The sequence below is a fragment of the Rhinolophus hipposideros genome (genome assembly GCF_964194185.1).
Source record: "Rhinolophus hipposideros genome assembly, chromosome: 3".
In the NCBI taxonomy this organism is placed as follows: domain Eukaryota; kingdom Metazoa; phylum Chordata; class Mammalia; order Chiroptera; family Rhinolophidae; genus Rhinolophus; species Rhinolophus hipposideros.
The window spans coordinates 91,275,922-91,303,622 of NC_138049.1; positions in this window are offsets into that span (position 1 = coordinate 91,275,922).

A 27,701-nucleotide genomic window follows, 5' to 3' on the forward strand; every position below is an offset into this window, starting at 1 on the left:
TTTTGTATGATGTGGTTCCCACTATATCCTGGTCATTCTTTGTAAACCCTATAGCATCTCATTTAGCACTTTATGCTATAATCTCAAATTCATGTTTCTGTTATGCATATATCAGGACAGGGGACTTAAATACTGTCTTTTTTTTGTTTGTTTTTAATTGTGAACTTGACAATTTCATTCCTTTTTTTTTTTTTTTTAATTGGGGAACGCTGTGTTTCTCTAGGGCCCATCAGCTCCAAGTTGTTGTCCTTCAATCTAGTTGGGGAGAGCGCAGCTCAGCTCCAAGTTCAGTTGCCGTTTTCAATTTTAGTTTCAGGGTGTGCAGCCCACCATCCCATGTGGGAATTGAACTGACACCCTTGTTGTTGAGAGCTCGCACTCTAAGCAACTGAGCCATCCAGCCGCCCCTTAAATACTCAGTCTTCACACCCAAAATCCTGTTGTGAGATAGTTCCTTGAAAACAAATTGCTATGTTATAGTGTTCTACTGTATTTGCATACAAAATAACAAATACAGCCTTTTTTTGCTCTTTATTAAAATCTGAATACTTTTAATGATGAAATTTAATTCAACCTCCAAATAGTTAAAATTTTTGTGTTTTTATTTTTTACAACTGTAGGGGATATCATGTATCTACTTAAAATAATCAAAGACATATAAGAGTAGTCTACAAAATTAAAAGTTGAATACATCATGCCTTCAACTACTTATATGACACAAAACTAAAGGACATAACTAAGAAAATTTTTGGTGTGATTCACCTAGACATCTGCCATATAAATTAGCAAAATGCATAAATCTCACTAAGACTGTTAAACATGGACTTCTTTCATAAGCTACTTCTCTTTGTTACAAAGAAAAGAAATGAAAAATAATGGCAGACAAAATTGTTGGCTTAAACTGGAACAGAGGAAGAATAACATTGAAAAATGGGAATGATATCTATTTTGTTAATTTTGAATGAAAGCTGTTTGGGGCACTGGTAAGCATTGTTTTAATCCCTGCTTATTCAAATATTTGTGTTATTTAGCAAATATGAAACAGAAAGACACTGAAATATTCATGAAGCCATACCACTGTTTTGCTAGAGAAGCCACTGATTTTAGAAACAGCATAATCTTATTATTATAGTCCTTATCATAGAGAACCAATTTAAAATGTGTACTGTATATTTTCAAGTTACTTAAATATCTTTTCTGATGACTGTATTTTATAGACAGAATTACAATAGATAAAAAATAAAAATTAGTTCTTATATATTAATTGTTTATAAACTGGCTAAAGTATTTTTAGAGAGAAGTGACAATTGGTTTGATTCTGATTGCTTCTATAAAATAACTGAGGAAAGAAACCAAAGAAACATGACAGGGACCCAAAAGTGAAACTACAAATCACTGTTGTGTTTGTAGTTTTCTATTAGTTTTAAAAATCTATTTTCTACTTTAGTAAGGTATCATTTACAATAAAATTCACCTATTTTAATTGCATAGCTCAGTGAGTTTGAGGAATAAACATCCATGTAACAATACTATCGGGATACCCAACATTTCCATCAAACTAAACAGGGGCCAAAAATTTTGAGGGAGGGTTATGATATCATATTTGCTAAGTAACTAATTATTTGAACAAGTAATGTTTAAAGAATGTGCTTGCCAGTGCCCAAAGTACCTTGTACACAAAATTCCTAAATATTTTCACAAAACCGAGTTCCATGGTGTCAGCAGTACCCTGGAGACCGCCATGTGGCCAGAGTCACCATTCTGTTGCTATGCAACAAGACACAGTCCCTACCCACCAAGACAAATACTGTACATTGCAGTGAATTACAAACACTACTCGTTATTGTCATCCAAACGTTCCAAAGGACCAAACCTGCCAAAGCAGAATTGCATCAAAGTTCAGTAGGTAAGGAAGACTCGATCAAAGCAATGGCGAAGGGGCAAAGCCATCAGCACTCAGTCTGAGTCACTCCACAGAAAGAAAGGGCAGGTGGGAGAGTATTTCTAGAGTTGGGTAGGAGGGTGTCATACGCCCGCTGTGTTTCCTAATGGGTCTTACCCAAAGGAAAAGTAAACTTTCTTCCATCTTCAGGATAGAAGGTAGTTTTAAAACTTGGAGCAAGGCATCCACAGAAGTTGGGCTCTTACTCTCCTATGAGAGAAAGGGGCACGGTTTCCCTTCATGATTACATTTTAAAGGAATGGCTCCTGGGTCCTGGAGAAAGACAGTCCTGGGATACAAAGCAAGTAAAAGGTTTTTCACATATTTATATCTCAAAGAAAGAACATATAATTACAAGTTGTCTAAAGTTAATGCTCCAAAAGTGGGAGAAGAGGGAGCTAGAATCTAAGAGAAGCCTGTCTAAAGTTTAGTCAAGCTGAAGGGAATGTTAAACCCCTTTTGGTCAAACCTGACCTTGGAACCCTTTAAGAGTTCACCTTTCTTTCTGCTCTTGATTTGCTTTTAACTGAAGGTCAGCACACACAACAATCAAGACTGCTTCTAAGATCTCTATACCTGAGAATACTGGCTCAACTGTTCCCAACCAGTAATGAAAAAAAGGAAATAATTTTCTTCCTTACTCTAACATTCACTTTATTTTCTACCTCATAATGAAACTATTCTGAGGATAATTTACAGAAAACGTATCTTTTCTTTCTCAGAAAAACCCAAACCCCATCCATCACTATGAGATTGTTCCCAATGATCCAGGCAGAATAATCACTGGGGTACATTTCACAGGGTTCTTCAGCCTTCAGGACAGCATTGCAGTTAGTGTGCAGGGTGAGGACACGTACATTCCTTCTTACAGTATCTGTATTTCTGAACTCCAGTGAGTAAATTATCTTGGATACGAATCACAGTACCTATCAAGAACAAGAAACAATTACAAGGCAATTGGGAGTGACAGTCCAGGTCTGGAAAAACAAATCTGTAATTCGAATGCATGACAATTCTGTTAAAGCTCTTCAGTTCATATTATTAAGCTCATTCTGGAGCATCTGTATTTGGGTTTCTCAACAGTATGTGAAAGTGTGGGGACAGAACCCCAAAAAGCAGTTTCCAGGTTCTCGGCCTCACATAGAAAGGTGCTGCTGGCTCAGGTAGTAAATGGCCATCAACTGTGATTGGATGGCCATCAGCTGTGGCTAGTTGGCCATCAGCTGTAACCAGTGAGCCATTGACCACTAATATAATAGCCGTGGCTACACTAGCAGAAGGAATGTGGGCTAGCAAGAAGATGGTGGCTGGCAAGCGCGGACTGCTGTTAGGAGGGCGGGTTGCAGATTATGTAGATCCTGCTTCCTGTGTCTCCAGCCCAGCTGCCAGCGAGAATATATTGGTTTGACTCCCCTACCTATGGCTCCCTGGGTGTTCCTTTTTGGCCTCACCATGTCCTGCATTCTTATGTGGGGAGCAGGAGCAGAGACCCTGCAGGAAACCCCGCAGGAGACCCGGCACAACAAATGGCACAGCGCGCAGGGTCCCCAGCACGACAGAAGGTTTCCCCACAATAACAAGTAGGTACTGACTTGCATTACTTAAAGTGCCCTCTCAGAACAGAAGAGTCTTCCCCAAAGGCAAATTGTAGTTTTCTCCCTGGTAGGCAGAAACTGCTTGAAATCCCCCAAATGGTAGCTCTTTTCCAGCCTAATAAAATCTTTACTACTCTACGTATACCAGGTGCCCTGGTACCATTACAATTAGGTAATGGTAATTGACTAGCATCTGCCCTCTTCCCATATCCCCTCAGGTAATTCAGTTCGATGATTGTCTACAGCTGCTAAGACCAAACTTGGAATCTATTCTGTATTTAGGAGCATTCTAGTAATTCCCAGTAGCATTTAAAACTAATATGTTCAGGCTGCTAAGAAAATAGAGAGATGACGCTAAGTAATGAAGGATTTAGATGTCCCCTGATGTACAGAAAGAGTTATATTCTCTTGATGTGTCTATATGTCTTCTGTCCAGCTTGGCTATTGTTTCTGTGCAGTCAGCATAGAGAAAAGTATATCAGGCAGCTGCATTTATTTTCCTAGTTCCAGAACCAAGTCTTGGAGAATAAATTGAGAAAAAGAAGCCATATTCTCTGAAATTCAAAACCAAGTGGTATGCTAACAGAATAAATCCTTCGATTCATCACAGAATTCTAAGGAGAAAAATCTTAAAAGCCTCATTGCAGTTGTAGGAGGCTAATATCAGATGTAATAGATGATTGGGCTTTGATCTTGTTAACAGAACAAATAAAAGGGATTATTTTAATTTTAAACGAAATTTTTTTTTAAAATCTGCAGTTGATAGCGATAATCCCTAAAGTTAGGAAACCATGAAATAGGCTCTTTCATACAGGATATAACTGAACACACCAGAAAGCTCAGTCTCATCTGCAGCGACATCCTCTGGTTTAAATGATGTTATTTTCTGGTTGTAATAAGTAAGGAAATTTCTTCCATCTGAAGACTATTGTCATATCTCAGTATGTGATAAGGTAACAGAACCATTTAATGAGGTAGCAGTGGGATGGAGGAAATAATTCAATCAGAGGGAACACAAGTACAGAAGTGGAGGAGTAAAGAACTAAGTGTGTTTGGCCATCACATTGGAAGGGTAATGTAGTCCAGTGCCATGAGCGGAAAAAGAGAGTGGTGGGGCATAATATCAAAGAGATTGGCAGAGGCCGGAGGGGCAGAGACCCACGTGACTGCACAGGCCTAGCCCTGATTGGGTGTCAGGGTAGGACCTCACCAGGTGGTGAGCCGCGTTTTGTGGGAAGAGCCCAGGCATGCTCCACAGTCAGCAGATAAAAGTAGTTTAATTTACAGGCATACTGCATTTTACTGTGCTTTGCTTTGTTGTGCTGAACAGATGTTGCTTTTTTTGTTTTGTTTTTACAAATTGAAGACAACAGCCTCCACTAGCAGGAAACGATTACAACTCACTTTGTTGTGATACTCGCTTTATTGTGGTGGTCAGGAACCAAACCCACAATATCTCCAAGGTCTGCCTGCACTTGTGTTATAGCTGTCATCTTTGTGAGGAAAAAGTAAACATTTGAAACTTTCTGAGAAAGGGCATAAAAATATAGGATATGGATTCTTGTTAAATTAAGGGTAACCTCTGAAAGGAAAAAAATCATATACTATGTTTTCCCGAAAATAAGACCTAGCCAGACAATCAGCTCTAATGCGTCTTTTGGAGCAAAAATTAATATAAGACCTGGTCTTATTTTACTATAAAATGAGGCCAGGTCTTATGTTATATAATATAATGTAATGTAATGTAATATAATGTAATGTAATGTAATATAATATAACATAATATAATATAATACAACACAGTACAATATTGGGTTTTATCTTACTATAAGACCTGGTCTTGTAATTAACATAATATAATATAATATAATGTAATATAATAATACAATACAATATAATATAATACTGGGTCTTATATTAATTTTTGTTCCAAAAGATGCATTAGAGCTGATTGTCCGGCTAGGTCTTATTTTAGGGAAAACACGGTATAACTTTTAAGCTAGTAGAACAGATTTCAATCTAATAAATGGAAGCTAAGAAAGAGAAGGAAGAGGAGGAGTAGGAGGAGGAGGAGAAAAAATAACTAAATTATATAAGTAAAAGTATTAAGCTATGTGACAGATATAAATCTTTATATGTGTGATGTTAGTGAAAATGGCAGAGTAGGGACACATAAAAATTATCCCCTCCATAAAGCAACAAAATAATGTTTACATAGTGACCAGAATCGACTATCAGAACTTTGGAAGTTAACCAAAGACTTAGAGAAATCTAGGGAGCAAAATCACAAAAGTGGTTGAGTCAGGAGAAAAAGTCAGATTTGGAGTGTTTTCACTAGCCCTAGTCCCATCTGCTGCTTTCAGTTTTATCAGTAGCCTCAAAAACATTTGTGGTGAAAACTAGCACCATGGAAAACAAACTTAAGCTTGTTCGATGCCTCTTTCCCAGAGTTATCATTATTTGACCTCCCTGCTGGTTCCCTGGAAAATCTTATTTGCAATACTGCATTTCACCAAATTGACCACTCAGAAATCCCCAGTGTGAAATTTCTTCTTCCTGGGGATGGGGGATAGGGGTAGACATTTGTCAAAAAGAGTAACGGCAAAAAAAGCTATGTGCTTTCACACAGGGACCATAGTTGCTCTGATCAGAGGAGGTCTCCCTCTTTCAGCATTTTAGGTTCTTGTGAATCCTTGTTGCTGCTGCTGTTACTGCAGCTACTGCCCAAAGATTGCTTGGGGACTGGGGTCCTAGGGGGTGGAGAAAAGACAAACAGAATGAGAGATTTCCTCCATGCTGAGTGTGAAGAGACCCCTTTCCTCTCTTCAAGCCTGAACTAAAGTGCTGCTCTTTAAGCAATCTGTCAACACTGATGCCCACTTTTAGGTTTTAGCGTGTGTTGAGTTGAAGCCTCAGGATACTGGAGGAAAGATGAAACAAAAACAAAACGCAAACCAAAAGCAAAAAGTAAATGTACCTGCTTGCTCATGGGTTGTGAAAGCATTCATGAGTCAGGTAGAAATACAGAAGGAAGATTTATTAAAGTAAGAAGAGGGTCTGCTGGGCAGAGTCTTCTGGAAACTACTGCAAACTACTGTATAGAATCTTTGTTTGTCTGGTTTTATATTTTCTAACCAGGATGTAAATCGATTCAGTCTGCATTTGAATTTTCTATTGAGTTCAGTTTTGTCCTTTGGGGTGGGGGAAGGGTTAAATGTGTCATTGACACCTTTGAATATATTCTATACATTTAAGTTGAAGCCAGGTGTGGATCCCACACAGTTATAAAACCTCTCCCAAGTCACAGGGCCAGCACTGAGCAGAAGTAAATAGAAACACTGAAACTGGTATGCATAGTAAATGTATAGGAAGGTGAATCATTAACATTTGGTAGAAAGGAAGTGAAGAAAGCTTTCAAAAAGTCTCAAGCTAAATTATACTTGTTAAATGAAATTATATCAGAGATCCAAATCTCAAAATAGATGATATAATGCCAACATTACAATCCCCTGTCTCATCATTCCCCCATCTCTAATCGGCCATGAACATATTTTTGAAATTCTGTAACTGTTTCAGAGCTGGGCAGGGGTGTTAGAGCTGTCCCTATCTACCAGATTGCCTGGCAAAGATGGTGGAATGACCGGGTCCTGGAAAAATCCAGACGACTCTATCTTTCAAAAAGCCCCAAGCTAAATTAACACTTGTTAAATCAAATTATACCAGAGATCCAAATCTCAAAATAGAAGAGTTAGTGCCATCATTACAATCCCATCTCATCACTAAACACAACATTGGTCCCGCAATACTTGGAATTCTGTTCTTCTGCAGCAAACCATTCTTTACCTTTCAGAGTCCTCACATGACTGCTGCAAACAGTCTCTCCAGGTTTTATAGTTGCACTCAGTGGGAGAGACAGGCCAATGTGTGTTTGCTCCTTCTAACCCAGAACCAGACCCTGATCTATTTTTCCTTTTTACTCTTTCTGGGCAATTTCAATTATCAATTTGGTCATCTTTTTCATAGTATTTGATGTGTTCATTCTGGAACAAGGCAGAGAAAATTTAAGAGAGGAACAGAGGAGTATAGGGAGAGTGAAAGGTAAGAACCAAGGAAAATTGAAAAGAAGGAAGGAAAGAGAGAAAGAAGGAGGGAAGATCTGATATACTAGTTTTCTGAAACCTTTTGATTTCTAGAAACATTATTTCATCTATGTGGCAATGAAGCCAAATTCTTATCACAATAATGGACATTTAAAGGAAAAGAGGAATTGGATAATTAGCGTAAAACTGTTTTGTCTTTGTTGTCCTACTGTTACTTACAGAACTTTGTGATTTTTAAAAAATTTAGGGATATTGAAGAATAGCCCTATATCTCAAATATCAATTCTGCAATAGAAATAAAACAATTAGATGTGGCCCATCACACACTGCTGAATGATATCAGTGTTTTCTGATGCTTAAGTTGTCTAGAAATAAAGGATGTTTTCTCGCCCTCCTAAACAAAACAAAATCTGTCCTGTGCTTCGGTCTCACTCCATTTTGCACAGGTCAGGGAATATTTGGTAAATGGATGGATTTATTATCCAAAGGTTTACAGACATCTGACTTATATTTACATTAATTTTTGTTGGAAATGAAGAGGTGTTTTTTGTTTGTTTGTTTTTTTTCCTTTTCTTAGAGATTGGGCTTTTTGTTTTGCTTTTTAGTGAGTTTATATGATTCTTTCCGTTTTTTATGTCTGGAAGATCAGCATTTGGAATGGCACCAGAACTTTGTTTTTCTTCTCTAGGTTCAGCCAGGTGATGCAGCTTACATTGTGAATGTAAACTGTGCAATCTAAAGATCTAGAGGAGTGCTCAGTTGTGCTCTTTGAAGTGTTATTTCTGTTTTGACTGCATATAAAATGGGTAAATATAATGAAACACATATATTGAAGTGTATTGAAGTAAAAGGTCATTCTGTACTCATTATAAATATGATCATTCCCAGGGATGCCTGAAAAGCTTTCAGGGTAGATCCCCTAGTCATTTATTTTTTGGGGGAATTCTGAAAGGAAATTCTTCTGAACTAGAATGGAAACCATAATCTTGGATTCTGCCATGTGCATTATAGCTTAGGCCATAAGTTTGACCTAGAACAGTAGGCTATTAGCCGAAAGAGGACTGATGTTGTCTATAGAGTATTGTGTGTGATTTGGATTACTTGCCAATGAAGCTCTCATTTCTGAGTCTTCAGGAGAGGTTCTTCAAAAAAGACTAAAAGCACCATGTCTTAAAAAGTACTTTTATAAGATCTGAGTGATGTAGATGACATTGCTTTCTTAGCTGCTTTAATAAATAGAGCTTGATGATATTTGCTCTGCCCCAGAGAAGTAAATAATGATATAGAATGGAGGAAGGCAGTATATGTTTTGAAACACAGAGAGAAAGGAATTGTAAGAATGATGTAGGCGTGGTAACATCTTGATCAGGTTCCTGCAAAGCCAGCATCATGATCACAAAAAGGAAAATGACAGAAGCCATGGGCCAACCAGAGGTCAGTGGTCACCTGGGATACAGCCTCTGGCGGTCTCTAGAACTAGTTCAGAAGAATGTCCGCTCTGCAAAAGTTCCCCGAACTAGCTCTGAGACAGACGAATCTAATTATATCATTGTTCGTATAGGACTTCTGCATCTGCACAGTAGTTTCATATGAACAACATGCGTTTTTTTTTTTCTGAAAAAATAGAATAGGATTTAGAACTTGTGATATTGAAGGTAATACTCACAAGCACAAGTAAAAATTCTTGTTGCATATGAGGTGTGATAAAAAAATACAGTGAATGTTTAAATTAAATTGAATTTATTACAGTAAAAGACACATTGCCATTAGTCCCCCTCAAAACACTTTCTCTCACTTTGAACTCACTGATCCCATCATCCTTGCCACTTTCTGAAGCAGTTCATGAGTGTCCATGTCCCAATTCGATTCAAAATGTTTACCTTTCATGGTCATTATAACTTGGGAGAAGAGCCAGAAGTTACATGGTACCAGATCTATGGAATAAGGTGGATGAGAACACACTGTAATCTTTTTGTTTGACAGAAATTGCAGTACCAGAAGTGATGTGTGACATGGAGTCTTTCCATTGTGATCACAAAATATGGTCATTGCTGCTGCTGAGTGTCAATCCAGTGAAAAGGCAGGATCTTCAATATCAGAAGCGACACGTTGAAGCTTAGTAACAGTGTGTGACAAGTTTCAACATGTTGGGTGCAGTCAGCCTTGTGTGAGTTATGGTCCGAGAGAAGGTGTGTTTCAAAGTGTGCCGTCAGTCATCCTCCGTCATGACAACACTCCATGTCACACATCGCTTATGATATACGGCAATTTCTGTCAAATAAAAACATTATATGGTGTGACCTCATCCACTTTATTTACCAGATCTGGCACCGTGAGACTTCTGACTCTTCTGCAAAGTCAAAATGACCATGAAAGGTTAACATTTTGAATTGATTCAGGACATCAAGGCAGCCACGACAGTACGACTAAAGACATTCATGAACGAGGACTTCCAAAACTGCTTCAGAAAGTGGCAAGAACGATGGGACGAGTGTGTTCAAAGTGAGGGGGAGTATTTTGAGGGGGATTATGGCAATGTGTCTTTTACTTTAATACAGTCTTTATAATTTAAACATTCACAGTATTGTTTGATCACATCTTGTGTATTCTGTTTCCACTGTGTCTTATGCCCCCTTCCAATTTACCTGGTTCCAGAAGACTTACATCAGCATAAAGAAATAACAACAATAATAGGAAAGTAAAAAGCCAGAGAGGACTTGTAGCTGAGATATAAGTGCATAGTTGTATGTGTTGCAGATGGTATGGGAGATGAAGCTTTGGTTCCTATTCCTATTCTAACCTGATCTGTGCAATTCCTTTAGAAATGTTTGCCTTATCTTATGAGCTCTGATCAGCTGTGAATAAGACTGGGCATTTTTCTGGAAAGAAAATATTTTGTAAATCTTCTTGCAGGTGTTTTGGATATAACATAAAGATTACAATTTTTCTCTCTCTTCAGGATTTTACTAATCTAGAACTACCTACACTTTGGGAGCCCTTGCAATCTTGTTATGAGGAAAGCACATTAAACTGAGTTTCACAATACCTACCTTCTTAACCCAGATTTCATGGAAAGGAACTTTAGATGTTATGTAAGCCAGTGATTTTTCAGTGTGGGATCAGAATCACATAGATGGTCCTATTTCTGAATAAGGGACAATAAACTAGCAGGGCATCCTTCTCAAGTAAATTTGTTGATGATCCAAAGCAGAAGCAGTTTTTAGAATACTAGCAATTGATGACAATATTTCAGGCAACTGTTTTCCTGAGGTTGGTGCTGGTTCTGCCAGATTTATGAGCACTTCTCCAAGTGCAGGAGTAAATAGCTGTCTACTGTGTAAGACCACATGGCATTTATGGAATCCATGAAGCTAGACAGTTTAACAGTGAGTATGTCTTCAACCATAATTATATAATATGTATAGGTAAAAGCATTCCAAGAGATTTGAATAGAAAAATTAAAAACATTATAAAACCTTAAAACTGAGAAGCCAAAATTGAACTGTTAGAGTGTTAGTCACAAAAATAAATGCACAACATTGGAAGATGACAGCCAGAGGAGTGACTGTACAAACGAATCCATCAGTGTGTTGGATTAAATGCTCCAGTGCCGAGACTGTGAGATTCTTGAGAGCACAGGCCACAGGTCTTCACTTCTACAGCTCCTTTTGGTCATGCATTCATTTACTGAATTATCATGGACACTAAAATCCAACATTATGTTAGACATGGAAATGGTAAACAAGTTATCATGATACCCTTGCTTAGTGCAGTGTTGAAAACAAGGTACTAAACTTTTAAAATCTTGTACTACATTGATCTCTCCTTCTTTCATGTTCCCTCCCTCCCTTCCTTCATTTTCCATAATGTTCTGCAGACATTAATTTCTTCATTGGTGCTGCTTCATTATTAATAATTGTATATCTATTACATAAATTTAAAGAACATATTTAAAAGTAGTTCTGGTTGGGTTGCATAAATTTTGGCTCACTTATAATGTATTTCCTGATCTTTACTCATTACCAAGAAAAGTTCTATAATGAGTGGTGAAGGACTTAACGTCATGTTCAATCATTGCCTTTCTTCAGAGCCTCTTGTATTCTATCGTGACTCATTTACCATATTAATTGTTTTTATTTTAATCACTAGCGTGTCTTCTTCCACAATCCTCATTTAAAAGCTATTTTTTTTGTAACAAGAACCATTAGTTTAGTTTGTTGCCATTTCATTATATGTTTTCTATAAATTATGATCCACTGGAACTAGTATTTTGTCTCTACAATAAGCCATCTTCATTGGATATATTGTTTCTATTTGCATTTTTATGTCCTTTTCACATTCTTTATTGTCAGAATTAGTGATAGATCTGTCTTCCTGTATATTTATTTTATCTTCCAAAACATCAAGAACAGCTGTTATTTATTTTTTAAAAAATAGGTACTTAACTCTAGGTAATAGAATCTATTTTTCCCCCTGACCTTCAGTAGTGACATTTACTTTCAGACCGCCTGGTGAGTTTGTTTGTTTGGCATTGTTGTATTGTCTAAATGAGTATACATCAAATCTCATTAGTTTGCAAGGAAAAGATGGCCTTAGTATACTTAGCTTGTCTTCAGATTACATTCTGTTTTTCTCATTTTGCTTTGTCTTCAAAGTTTCTCAAGTTCTTTGTACTGCTATTTCTGGTTACCATTGGAATGGGCGGTAAATCATTTAATGCAGTGGAAGAGAGTGGATTATACAGGTCAATTGTCTAGGGCATAATTGCTTTTTCTAGACAAATATCACAATTTGAGTGGCTCTAAATCCTAATTAATTCACATTGTTAAGGAATACAACCCCTGCCATCATCAATAATCTGGAGATATTACCACTAATAATGAGATAGCAGAATAAAAAAAATTGTCAGAGGAGACAGGGAACTTTAAGATAATTATAGCAACCCCCTGAAATTACATGTAAATAATGCATAAGTTAAGGCATACCATTTCCTGGGCAGAAGGACCCCTAATGTTCAGTGTATTCTTAAATGTATGCTTGATCTCCTCCCAAATAAAGAACTATTGTAGTTCAACATACTATTTTTTTTGGATAAAAAAACAACCCATTAATTGTAGTAAGTGAATGCAATACTCACACCTCTGGGTCTATTTCATGTTCTAGTTTCTTTAAAATGGTTACTCCTTGATACCTCTTGTGGTTCCCTTAAATATATGAACTACAGATATATGACCATTTGTACTTAGACTTCTGACCTCTGCAGCCAGGGCCAATCCCTCAAGCCCTCTGGTGGGATGGAGTATGGAGCTGCCATGCATGGCTTCCCAGAATGAAATGACCTCAAAAGGAAAAGACTCCTGAGCCCCATGCACACACTCCACTGGTTTCCATCCCTACGGAATGATTGGAAATCAGACTCCCCCCCTTCCTCAGGGTTTGCTGTTTTTGTTACTGTTTACGTTCATTGCTTTTTATTTTATTTATTTATTTTTTTGATTGTTGTAGGCTATCTCTATGCCTAGGATCAGCCTGAGGTGTAAACTTAAGGTCTTCACAGGTCTTTTCTGAGCCTTTCCTCGGCATGCATGGTTGCTTTCTAACTTTCCTTGTATATGCAATTGTTTTTGAATCTTCTAGTCTTTAACTTCTGGTTTGCAGAAAGGATGAAAAGAAAAATTAAGGGAGGAAAAAATGGGTGATGGCCCTTTAAATCTCTTGGAAGTCAATTCAGCCAGGAGGGGAGGGACTTGCAACAATGGGGTGAGGTGCAACAACAATGGCTGCCTACCTTTTTGTCTGCAGCTTTGTGATCAGAAACATGGATCAGATATCAGAGCACAGATCCCTGACATTTGGAGGACAGCATCCTTTTGCCCACCCTGGCTCTCACAAGCTACATGTGGGTTGCTCTAGAAACAAGTGCACAGCTGCCTGCCAGGGAGCTGGGGTGGGATACAGGTAGCTGCTTCTGTGCTAAGAGCTGAAATTAACCAATATTTATTAGCAATTGACTATCAAAGCCTTCCCACAGATGTTACAAAATGATCCTATCAGACCCATTCTGCCAGTGCATTGTTGTCTAGGTGAGGAGACAGGTCCCTGGTGCTTCCCACTCTGCCACCTTCTAAGAATTCTCCAACACTATAACATTTTAAGACAATCTGTTAGCTCTGTAAAGAACGGTCTGGAAACCCCTGGGGTGTTGGTAGGATACTGGAGGCAGGGGTGCATCAGAAGAGTCTTACAAAAGTTTAAGTCTGAATTACTGAAAATTTGTATTTGGACAGCAATGGCAGGTGAATGTTAAAAGAAAGTGGGAGGCATTAAACATAAAATATAATGTGGCGGGGTGGCTGGTTTGCTCAGTTGGTGAGAGCATGGTGCTAATAACAACAACGTGGCGGGTTCAATTCCCACATGGCCACTGTGAGCTGCACCCTCCTTAAAAAAATAAATAAATAAAATAAAAATAAAAATAATTAAAAAAATAAAAGTGTGTCTTTCTAGTTTAAAAGAATAATAATAATAATAATAATAATAATAATAATAATGTGGCAAGATTTGGAAGGAAAGAGAGGAATCAAAGATGCTACCAAAGAAATGAAAGAAAATATTTATTTAATAAAAGATATGAAGTCTTTTGGAGTGGGAATGACAAACTTTGTTTAGAAATAAAGGTGCTCAGGCGGCAGTGTGAATCAGAATTCAGGCCAAAATTACTGATGGATATCTGTTTAATTCATTCTAAATAGAGGGAATGATTGATGGCAGCCCAGAACACAGTCCTGCTGCACCCTCTGATGGCAACCATAATGCCATTTAGCTCATATCTTGAAGCTATCCTCAGAAGATTGCCAGAACCCTAGCAGCTGGCTCAGGAAGGAAGGTTGATTGCTCTAGTCTTTATTTTCCCTGAGTTTTCTTCCACTTTGTCCTAGTTGCTGAAATCAAACCAGTACAAATTTAGGGGCACCATTTAATTTCCAAGAATGCTAAAAATTATCATGGACACTAGAAGAAACAACGCAAAGTTCAGTCACCCTAAGTTTGATGTATCGATGGTCGAAGTTTCATGGTTTGCTGGCTCAGAATGGAATCTCAGGGTTAGCAGGATGGATCTCCTCATATACTGGCAATGATATTCAAACAGAGAGGTGTAGGAAAGTTGAGAACAATCCACAAGGTGGTAGGTATTCAGAAAAGGTGGATGCAATTTGAACCTCTGCATATTAATATGGAAAATATAAATACTAAGTCAAATAATTACTTCAGAGTGTTGGTATTATTCTTTTATCAGAACCTTACTGAAAAATAGAAGTTATACTGCTGCTAAACTGAAACTAGCTAGAATTTGCTAATGTTATTTCATTTTCACGTTTTCCCCAATAACTGCTTAAATGTTTCCTTTCCCTTTCTGACCTGTGGAAATAGCTTTCTCAGCAAAGTTGTCATTTATACAAATAGCATGGTCCTGCTCCAGAGATTACATAGATTAAAACAGATGCTCATTTTCTATTAGTCTGTGATGCTGAGCTGGGCTCTGGAACTATTAGAATACCCCCTTAGGTTTCCTAGTAGGGAAGTGTGATCAGTGGTGGATGATTGGACTCAGCATTTGGCTGCCCAGCATGCTTTTCTAACGTTGGAGGCATTTGCACACAGTAGCCAGCAGAAAAGACTTTCCTTGCTCGTGCAGGTAAAGCAGTGCTGGGGACCACTAAATTATTGTCTGTGTCTATGAGTTTTTGTTTCTCATTTGTTTGTCTTGTTCTTTTTGGTTTATATACCACATATCAGTGAAATCATAGGGTTCTCTGCTTTTTCTGTCTGACTTATTTCACTTAGCATCATTCTCTCGATAATTTAGTGGTTACCAGAGGGTAAGGGGGTAAGGGGTGGGTGATGAGGGTAAAGGGGATCAAATATATGGTGATGGAAGGAGAACTGACTCTGGGTGGTGATCACACAATGGGATTTATAGACGATGTAATACAGAATTGTACACCTGAAATCTATGTAAATTTACTAACAATTGTCACCCCAATAAAATTAATTAAAAAAAAAAAAAGCAGTGCTGGGGAGAACTGTAGGGTACGAGGGAAAGTACTGCTGTAAGGAGTAGAAACTAGGCCTGTAACGACTCTTATCCATCTCTGTGACACTGCACATACATTTTAACATGATGGATCTCATTTGTTACTTCACGCTTCTAAAATTTGGAGTTGAGTTGGACCAAGAAACAATTCATTACTTCTATACATTTTCTTTTCTTTATTAAAATGTCAGAGAATAATATGAATTAAATTTTACTTTAAAACTTTTTATTGTAAATAAAACACAGATACAGAAAATTACATGAAACAAATTTATGGCTTAATTAATTATTTCAAAACAAAATCTCTTATAACAACAATCCAGGTTAAGAAATATACCAGCCACCCCAATTCCTATTTAGGCCCCATCTTAATCATGCCATTTCTTTTTTCCTCCCAAAGTAATTGTTATGCTGATCTCTATACAAATCACTTCTATTAGATTCTTTAAATTTTTTTCACATAGATGTTGAGAGGAAGCAGAGTTTGCTGCCCTAAAATATGTCTTTTGAGATATTATTTTAAACTGGTTAATTTCAAGAAATGAAAAAACTAAGGAAAAATCTTTGAACTTCCATCTACCTAAAAGGAATTTAAATAGAAGACCTGCCCCAGGAAGGGAGCTATCATCATAGGTAAGTAGAGAGTAGCTTAATCTGTACTATTGTGTGATATATAGGGAGGAAGTGAGCAAGGCCCATTTGATCTAAGTCCTCTCTGTGTCCCATTGTTAAAGGGGGCCCAGCAAATATTTGTAGAGCAAACATGTGCTTTTCTATCTCCATGTAAATTGCTTTCCTGCCCTTTGAAATCCCAAACCACAACACTCCTCTTCTTAGCTCAGGATGGCATGCAAGTCTTAAATGCGATTTGTCCTTGGGCATTATATTGTTATGGGTCACCCATATGTACATATGTAATAAATTTGGTAATTTTCTCTGATAATTTGTCTCTTGTTATTTTGATTATTAAGGCAGAACTTAGAAAGGTAAAAGTAAATTTATTTTTCCACCCTCACAGTGTCTATTCCTGGATACTACAGTTTAATTTTGACCAGTTTTACATTTGATATGTCTTTTAAGTCTCCATCAATGTGCAGGTTTCCTCTCCATATCTTTTCTTTTTCTTATAATCTATCTGCTGAAATACAGGGCTTTTTAAAAACCTGTGGAGTTTTCCATAGTTTATATAGCTTTTATCACATTTATGGTGCAGGGTAGCACGTTCCTCTTGTGGGAGAGGAAAAATAATTTTCTCTCTCCCCTTCTAAGGTCTGGGCTGAGACATCTCTGTAACATAAAGACAAATTAACAGGAGAAAAGAAACACAGAGAAGTTTAATTGCATGTATACCTCATGTATACATGGGAGATACCCAGCAAACACCGAGTAACTCCTCCCAAATGGCCAAAGTCACCACCTTATGTAGCATCTCTAGCTAAAGACAAAGGAATATGTTGGGCGTGGGTGGGGAGCCAGTTATGGGAGGTTTTCACACAAAGTATAGTAAAGGAGGGTATGGTTGTTACGCAGAGTTAGATGTTGCTTTCTCCATTAATAAGAGATTTTAGAGATTTAGTCATCTCCGTCTTTCTGGTACAGGAAGGAAGATGCCCTTACAAATGGTATCTCTCTTATAAATGTAAATGTCTCTCATCCAGGATAATTTCTCCTCAATTTTCAGAGCTTCTTCTATATCTACCATTTCTTAAAAATCATCAGCTTAAAATTAATCCTTGTGCCAGCAAGGCATATTTTGGGGTGGCACACTCTGCTTCCTCTCACTCTGTTTACTGTCTTTTCTCCAAAATAGCCACGGTGGTTTGCTGTTAATCTCGGGCATTCCTTGGCTTAGGTGTATCACCCCAATCTTGGTTTTCTTCTTCAAATGGTGTTCTACTTCTGTGTGTCTTTTTCCGTATCCAAATTTCTTCTTTTTATAACGACAGTTTATTGGATCAGGGTCCATCCTAATGAACTCATTAATTTGGTCATCTGCAAAGATCCTGTTTCAAAATAAGGTCACATTCATAGGTACTGGGGGTTGGGACTTCAACATTTTTTGGGGTGGGGACACAGTTCAACTCTTAGTAGTAGATAAATGCTTGCCGATGTGAATCTCAAAGCTTACTGTGATAGTTTCAAAGTCATTTTTCCAATATTTAAAAGGGTGGGGCATGCTGCATTTTACAGCTGCTATGCTTGTACCAAAAACCCCCAGTAATAAAGAGACTGATAATCTAGAGGGAAAATTACTTGGTGACAATTTGACAAATGTCTTTCTTTTTGATTTCCTAATCAGATAGCCCATCATAGATAATGATCTTATAAAATATTTTTAACCAGTCAAGGTCAAGGCAGGTCAGAATTTTTAGTGGCCTTTCTCTAGGGTTAAACTCAAGTACACTAAAATGTTCTGGTAGAAATAGCTGCATTAACATTAATTCCATGAGTGAAGGTTTTACCTCTGAGTACAAAATGGCGACATAAACACTCTAAAAGTAATGGTAGCTGAATATGTTTACTCTTAAATTGTTTGAAAAATGAATGACCTCAGAATTCTGGTGATTGAAACTCATGCAGACGTTGTTTCAGTCAGTTTTCATCCAAATTCTAAGCAGGTTCACTTATATTTTAAGAAAAGCTTGTCATCTTCTCACCACTTTAATTCAGGAGAGAAAATATATCCTTTTGTCAAATTTCAACAGGAAGCTCTTTAGTCTTTCTGAGATTTTCCTATGTATTACCTTTTTTGTATTTTTTTTTTATAGTTATAGCAACTGTAATCCATCTATAAAGTTCTCCCATTTCAGAGGTTATTATAGTAATACTTCACTCCTCTCCCCTTCTTCTATCCAATATCTTCTGTAAGAAATGTTTAAATCCTTCTGAAAGTATTACCAGCCAGATACAGACATTTAGAAATATGCCTTCCAATTTTAGTACTGATAATTGGCTCAGGCCTTTTTTAAAAGGTTTCTCCTCTTTAGATACAAATTTGAACAGATATCATTAGAGCAGAGGGAACAGAAATTACCGTTTTTATTTTTTTAATTTCTATTTATTTCTTTTTTATTGAGGTATAATTGACATATAACATTATACTAGTTTCAGGTGTACAAACTAATGATTCAGTATTTGTATATGTGCAAAATGATCACCACAATAAATCTAGTTAAACATTTGTTACCATAGTTACAATTTTTTCCTCTCTGATGAGAGCTTTTAGGACCTACTTTCTTAACAACTTTCAAATATGTGATACAGTATCATTAACTACAATCACCATGCTATAAATTATATCCCCATGAATTATTTATTTTATAACTGGAAGTTTGTACCTTTTGACCCCTTAACCCATTTTACCCACCCCAAACACCCCAGAAATGATTGTTTTTGAGTCTACTGCCTTATCTTAAAAATCATAAAATCCAGAAGAATGTTACTTTTTTTTTCAGGTTCTTAATTTTAGTTACTTGAGAAAATCCATTGTATTTGATTTGTATGCACTAAATTATTTCTAATAGTTTTTCTAAATTATTCATCTATGAATGTATATCTAGTGAAAATTTTCCTTTTTATGATTGAAATATTATACATTTTTCCCAATATACAATGATAGTGAAATAAAATTATTATTACTTCTATGGGAAATTTACTCGTGACATCTAGACCATTTTAGTTTTTTATGAAAACATTGCATTGCTGTCCCTCCCTCAAAAACACACTTCGAAATTTAGAATAATACTGAAACTAAGACATGCATATCAGTCATCTGTAACAATACTTCTTCTCTATCTGGAAATTCCTCTCATGCACACCAAAATCCATTTCCAAACTCATATCCATTCATTTATGAGTAGCTCTGACATTTGACCATCCTATGTTTTCTATGAGGAGTGGGGGTGCAAAAGCAAGACTAGAAAAATAAAAGCTCATTTTTAATTGGATCCATGTGTTGCATGTTCTTAGGATTTTCAGGGAAAATATAGTATTGTAACCTAAGTTATTAAGGGATCTATTTTCTATCAGTTGTGGGGGAGCAAAAATTAATTTTTCTTCTACTTTTTAAAGTTTAAATAAGTTCTACTTTTCTGGCTCGGCTAATAATCAAACTATCATGAGGCAGATTAACGAGAAAATGTCCAAAACACATTATGAATTTTCATGCAGGGGTGTCATAAAAATATGAGACCTGAGGATGCATTGGATAGTTGAGGTTTCTATGTCATTCTGGACTAAGGAGAATTGAAGCAGGGATCTGGGATTTCAAAGGAAAAGTAGGCAATTCACAGGTAAGAAAAAGCAAGCATATGGTCAACAAATTCTTGCTGGGCCACCCATAAACGATGGGACACAAGGTGAGTTCAACAAACAGGCTTTGCTGCATTTCTCCCTGAGTGCCACACTTAATTTAGATTTTGGTTCTGACGTGATGCTCCCTTCCTTTAGGCAGGTTTTTCTATCTGAATTCCTTTGGTAAAGGGGGAGTGTCAAAAGCTCTTTCTGAATCTTTTGCTTATTAATAATCACCTTAAAATCAATATCTCAAAAGCATGTCTTGGTTTGGCAAGACTTTGGTCCCTTTCAGTCCTGCCTTTGAAACTTTGAATAAAAAGATTCATATTCCAGAAGCTAAGTTAGCAGTGTGCTCCATATTTCACTGAACCAGTCGTTCAGTCCTGAGAATAAGTCAGTTCAATTAAAGCATTGCGTCTCATTTCAGAAAGCCTTGATGCCCATGGGCTCCTAAAGTTAAACCTGCATTGTGTAAGCAAGCAGTCAGGTGTTTAATAAGAGATACTTCTGTGGAAACAAAAGAAAAACAAAGGTTAATGATTAGAGCAAATTATAAACCCAGTTTCTGAGCATGGAGGGCTGCCAGTGAAGAAGATATCTAGATGCCAGGCTCAAACCTTCTTTTGTAGTTTGAAATGTCTCCAATGATGTCATGGAGTGTTCAGGCAAACTATTTCAGTGGCTTTATATAGCATCAGTCATGGAGATTGTCTAAGCATGAGCTGTTGTGGCAATTTCTCTGATGTTCATATCAAGTCATCTAGCTGCAATTTGCAGGGCTTCAAGAAAAAATCGGGTTTAGTGCTCAGTGTTTCCAAGTCAGAGAATGGAAGAACGTTGGAAACATTAGTTTGGAGAGTTCCAGCCAAATATTTGAGGAAACTAGAACTCAGGATTCAGCCCAGTTTACAGCTAAATAACAAAACCTCAGACAATTAATTGAACTAAAATCTAATATCCACTAGCGTGTATTGTAATTTCTACTGAAACACACGTTTTTCTCTCTTAGCACCCTCCTTTTAATAAGATAGACAAATTAAGACTAAATTTATTTGCAAAATAAGTCTAGTTTCAATAAACTTGACCTACTATTTGTATAAATACAATGAGAATAGCAAGTGATCGATCATATAGACTCTTTTAAACCTGTTTTGCTAGTTTTTTTAAGAAGGAATTTCCAGACTGAACTTTTAACAGTCTCTCAAGTCTAAGAGGCTAAGCCAAATATATGTCATCAGCCTTTGCCTGCAGTACCCATAAATTTGAGTGAATTCCTCTTTTCTTGAGGTCCCCAAAATATCCTGATGTTTTTGCATCTGCAAGGAAGTGACCTTCCTTTCCCACCTGGAAAGGCTGCTGGGAACCCTAGAAGCAAGATACCAGGCCGTTTTCTCTAGGAACTTTTATTGGCTTCAAAAGTCAATCTTAATTCTTTAAAGCTGTCTGGTCATATTTGAATCTATGCACGTCTGTCTCAAACATAACATTCCAGTCAAGGCCCTGGTAGTAAAACCAGTTTCCAATTTTGTCCTGTTACAAAGAGAACAGATTCCTATTGAATCTATACAAATAACCATATTAGCATAAAAATAAGAACATTTACTCACTAAAAATTTCCAAATTCAGATAGGGAGAAAAAGACAAATGTTTCAATTCTACTTATGAATGTATAATTTACCAAATTGCTTTAAGTCATAGGTAGTTTATGAGAAACAAATTTCCTTCTATCTGGAAAACAAAGGATTTTTAAAAATCCGCAACATTTCAAATAAAATATCATAAAAATTATAATCATACTCAGTTCATTTAGTCCCTTGTAATTAATTCTTGTTTATTTTGATCATTTATTAACATTTTTTATAAATCCAGTTTTCCTTCGTTTGCAAAGTTTTTTTCTAATTTAAAAGTATGATCTGAAAGTTTATTCTCAGAAGCCTGTATTTTAGAATAAGTCAGAGTCCTCTTCATGGATCTTTCTGAAAATGAAATGTATTTACAAAAGCATCAAAGCAAAATAATCACTGTCTGTAAATGACAAAAATCTTAAAATGACATGGTCAAAGATAATGGAATTAACAAAGAAATTTCCTTATAACATGCAACATCTTAAGGAAATAACTAGAATTACAAGTGACAACATTACACACAGACCCATCAAAATTTCAGAAATTTCATGTAATTTTTGGAACATTTATATGAATAATGTATGCCCATACGATATACCCTAGAAGTTTATCATCACTTATTTTATAATGATTCCCATGTAAATAACAAATAAATCTAACTAGTTTAATACTTCTCATTTATAAATATAGAGAACAAATCTTTTGAAGTATTCCAGGTCAAGAAAAGATTATGTAAAACCAAATTTGGGGAAGTTTGTCAAACATATCAAAAGGTTTGGACATTTGACAAAAAAGATCACAGGTCATTATGAAAGAATACTTATGTATCCATTTAACCAACATGACGATAAAAGATATCAAAGACAAATACAGAACTCTGCCTAATTGCTTGCAAAAGTTTACCTTTTAAGATTGAGAAAATTGTTTTAAGTAATTAAGGACCAGATTAAGATAACATAAAACTCAGAAAATTTTTCTGGTAAAACAGAGAATCTGCTTTCTAGGCAGAAAACTTTTCATAACCTGATTCTGAGCAGACCAATAGTACAGGAAAACTTTGTCCTTTTAATACAGAAAAAAAACCCCTCTAATTCTGCATCAGAATACTTTTGATATTCAATTCACTTAATTAAATTCATTCTAATTCAGCTTGCTCACACATAAAATTTCCTCTCAAGATTCCCTTTACACAAACCTTTTATTTTCCTCAAAAATGCATTTTCATACTGTCTGCCTTCTATTTACTGAAAACACTTATTATTATTCTTTTATCTTAATTGGAATTCTTAACCTTTAGAAACTGAATTTCTAGTGACAACTAAAAGTAAGCAATTAGCATTCTTTAAATTGGCGAATTTACTAATATATTTCATAGCCCCTAGAAATATAGTTTTCTTTTTCCTGACAAATATAGTTCATATTTTTTTAGGAACATATGCCTCTTCAACAGACATATTCATTAACATCCTAGTTTGTCTTTTAGTTTCTCTGTAAAAAGAAGCCAATGTAGGGGAGCCTAACTTTAACGATATTTCAGTATTTTACCGTATTTTGAAAAGATGTAGATGTTTAATAATTTAAGTTAATTCATCATTTAACTCAATTTAACAAAGCCCTAAAGTTTCAAGAACACATGGAGCATTCTCCCAGGATAGATGAGATATTAGACTCTAAAACAAACTTCATTAAATTTAAAAGGATTGTAATCATACAGAATGTATTTTCTGACTACAGTGAAATAAAACTAGAATCAATAATTAAGGGAAATTTGGAATATGTGGAAATTAAACAATGGGTCAAAGAAAAAATGAAAATGATAAAACACTTCAGCTGAATGAAAATAAAAATGCAGTAGACCAAAACTTGTGACATTCAGTGAAAGTAGTGCTCACAGGGAAATTTGTAGCTGTAAACACCTACATTTAAAAAGGAAAATTTTGTTATATGAATCAAATAATTACTGGTTTTGGATATTCTCATTTGGGTTTTTTCATTTGCAATTGAATGATTCCTGACATACGTCAATCAGGGAGGAATTGAATCTGATTATAAGTTGATTCAAAAGATCCTGCCACCTTTCTCAATGACAATTCTTTGTCGGAATCACAGGAAGAATTTTGAGTGACTATATTCTTGATTTATTCCAAATGTGATACCCTAATTGGTATCATTCTAAATGGATAAGAGAGAAGTTAATTCATTACTTCAGGGCTTTAAGGTCCAATTCTCTCAAAAAATATCAATTCCAGTTGAAAATGTCTCATGATCCTTTAGTAACTGATTTTTTTTTAAGTAGTAACTGTCCAGATCTGTTCATATTTCTCTCAATGAGACATTGGCACATGATGTATAATGTCCCAAATCTGACTACCTGATATCAAACCAGGCAACATACATTGCTAACTGGGTCACCTCGTGCAGATGAACTTCTCTGTATCTCGGTTTCCTCACATGTGAAACATGCGTAGTAATAGTACTTATTCCATAGGACAATTGTTTAGGATCAAATGAATATGTGATTAGAAGAGTTCCTGGCAATGGTAAGAAAAGCAGTTGCTACTATTGGTGTTAGCATTCTTCTCTTCCTGCTTCTCCTCCTTCTCCTCATTATTATTATTATTATTATTATTATTACTACTACTATTATTTAAAAATATATACTATTTTATTTTTAACATAGATAATTCTGGTTAATAAAATCATTTATCTTTACACTAAGTACTGCATTTAAATAAAGACATGAACCCAATCCTTTAGGTTTTAATTACTCACTAATAAGTGTATAATGCATACAAATTCTTCTTTTTCATGTAATTTAAAAATCACTAAATCCAGTCAGTTAAATCTTCACACACCCAGTTATGTACAAGAGTTTTACAGATTTTACTATGACCTGTGATTCAACATATAAAAATAAGTGTTCCAGGTTTGTCTGGACTGCACAGTCATTCATAAGAGCAGAGGAAGAAAAAAATCACAATATTTTGTGCTGGACTGTATAGAAAATTTGGGTTTATATTTCATAGAATACTCATAAGTCTCAAATCTCTTGGGACCTACCATAAGAAATAGTCATTGAGTTATGTAGAATGGAGGGAAATCTGTCTATTTCCATCTTGTTTTTAGCTATGGACCCTAAAAAGAAATTAGAATTTATTTGCAAGCATCTTAAAACTAATATTTAAATTGGTAGAGTAAAAGAGTAGGCTTGAAGTTTTGACGCAGTATTGCCCTCCCAATGATTTATACTAAGTAAATAATTCACATAATATCTTTTGCAGCATGCTTTATAATATGAAAATAGGAAAAATGTAAAGGCTTAACAAAATCAACAATTTTAAGTATGCTATATGTTGGAAGAAAGTAATGATAAGGATAAATATTGAATCTAAGAATAAATACACATTGCTTAAAACAATTTTCTTCTATGTTGTGGGTCAGAAATGGCAGTTTTATTAGCTTTCAAAATCAGATTGGCCTAGCAATTCCCATGTGACATTTGTGAAATGTTTTTATCTATAGTCCTGACTTACTGAAAGGTATGAATCGTAGTCCAACCCTTCTCTACAGGTGAATACCTTAGGTAAACACCTAAGGAAATTTCTTCTATGTATTATCCATCAGGCCCAGTGCTAAAACACCTGAGGATACAATGTAAATGACAATTTTCTTCATCTCCTTACACTTCTTTTGGTCTTAAATCACCAAATGAAGCGTGGTGTTACATCCCATTACTGGGGAACACCACACGTCATTAACATACACCCTGTAACATCAGAGGAGCATAGGCTTGGAAGAGGTTTTTAGAGTTAGCGTAATTTATTCTCTTACTAATATGCTATTCCTGAATCGGTCCAGAGAGGGCACTTAAATTTGGTAATTCAAATTTGCCTTGTTTGATTCTTTTAGATTCAGTTTTTAATAATTTGTTTCAACAATTCATAACCCAGTCAGTAAGTTACCTCTTATTTCTAACCTAGTCCTGGCCAATGTGGAAGACATTCGTGTTCTATTAATAATGTCAGTAGCACATTTATATTATATTCATTCGAAGAATATTAGGGTGCTTAAATATCCTCTTCCAGTTACTCTTGTTGCATAACAAAGTAACCCAAAATTAGCACCTTAAGACAGATACTTTCATCAGGCTCACGGAATCAAACAGAGCAAACTAAGGATTCCTTATTTCTGCTCCACAATAACTGGGTCCTCCATTTGGAAGACTTAAAGGTGGGGATGAATTGGCAGCTGGAAGATGAAATCACCAGAAGGCTCCTGGGTTAGGGTGACTCAGCTGCTGGTAATGCCAACCAGAGCACCTAAACCAGCTCTCTGTATGGTTTCCCCAGTTTGGTGGCCTCAGGATAGTGCATTGGGGTCAAGATTCTGAGATAAGTGTTTCTGTGTATGCACAGAAGGCTGCATTTCCTTTTATGACCTAGTCTCAGAAATCACATGGTGTCATTTCCAGCTTACTCAAAGTAGTTACAATCCTGCCCAGATTCAAGACGATAGGGGCTATTCTCCCCCTCTTGGTTGGGCTGTGTCAAGGTCCCATTGTAAAGGAACATGTGAGATGGAAGTCATTGTAGTTTTGGGGGAAAATACAATCTGCCACATATCTTAAGAGTTTAAAATAGATTGAATGAGATACACACGTGTGCAAACTTATGTACTTCTTTATTTCAACTTATATTTATGCATGCATAATAATATATTACTGTATATTAATATACAATATATAATTTTATATTATTATAACAATTATAATTATGTTATATTATAATTATTATATATTATGACCTGATAATTATATATTATATATCACATAATATATAATATAATATGTTATTTTATATAATTATAGTATTATAAGTATGATTATTATAATAATTACTATATTATAGTAATATAATACTGTAGTAATATATAACAAAATTTGGTCTTCTAAAATGTGTTAACATTTTGCTTCTCTTATACTTCTACAAAACCTCCAAAAAAATGGGATGAGGTAAAAAAAAAAGAATTGTGGAGCCCAAATATGTAAAATGCAGAAGTTTACCTAAATTCCAATTACTGGGCAACCTAAAAAATTATGGGTAAAATTAACATATTGCTATAACAATAACCAGTAACAAATGCTTTCTTTTTTCAGATTGATGGTAGTGCTCAGAGGCATATGTTATCATTACCATTTTATAATAAAGAAATTGAGGCTTAGAGATGATGTGTGAGTTCTTACATGGTAGAGCCCGCACACTCCCTTCATATACCCGTTTTCATACCTCTGTTTCAGAAAAACATTTTCTATGTTGAATGTCATTTACTAAATTTTCCTCCTATCACTTTGCTAGGCACTTACTGTCCATTTGTATATTTCTGATACTTGGCAGTAGTGTTATACTTTATAATAGAATGCACTGACAGAAATCTCTATCTACTAATACGATAGCCTAAAAAATGGGATATATCCCTTGTTTATTACCTACAACGTGTCACGTACTGCTCAAAATGTGTTCACATATATTATCTCAGGCCTCAAAAATTATGCCAGAAAATAGGGATTGTTATGTCCTTTGTACATATGAGAAAACTAAAGCTCAATGTCACGGACTCTGTGGCTTGAAACCAGGAGTTTCTGACTCAACAGCCCAGGCTTGATCTTTCTAGCATAGTATGTTCAATTGTGTCCAATTGTGTAAAAGTTATACTACAAGTGGAATTCAAAAGAATTTTTACTTAGAATTCAGAATGTCAAACTACATAATCTATAGATAATTTCTAGTTATCTTTATAGAAGAAAAAAGCAGAAAGTTCAAAAGACATCCATCATTAATCAGATTTTGATTTTTGGGTAAATTTTAAAAATTTCTCTCGATACTGTTTTTTCCTCTATAAAAAAGGATGTCCTGTAAATCAACATATCACCTTGTAAAATCTTGCTAAAGCTTCTCTGTTTGTGGCCACAGTCACAGGTAATCTTCTCTGAAAACAGGTCTTATTCTGAACATTTGTTAGACTTTTTTATTCTTTATATATTATATTTTT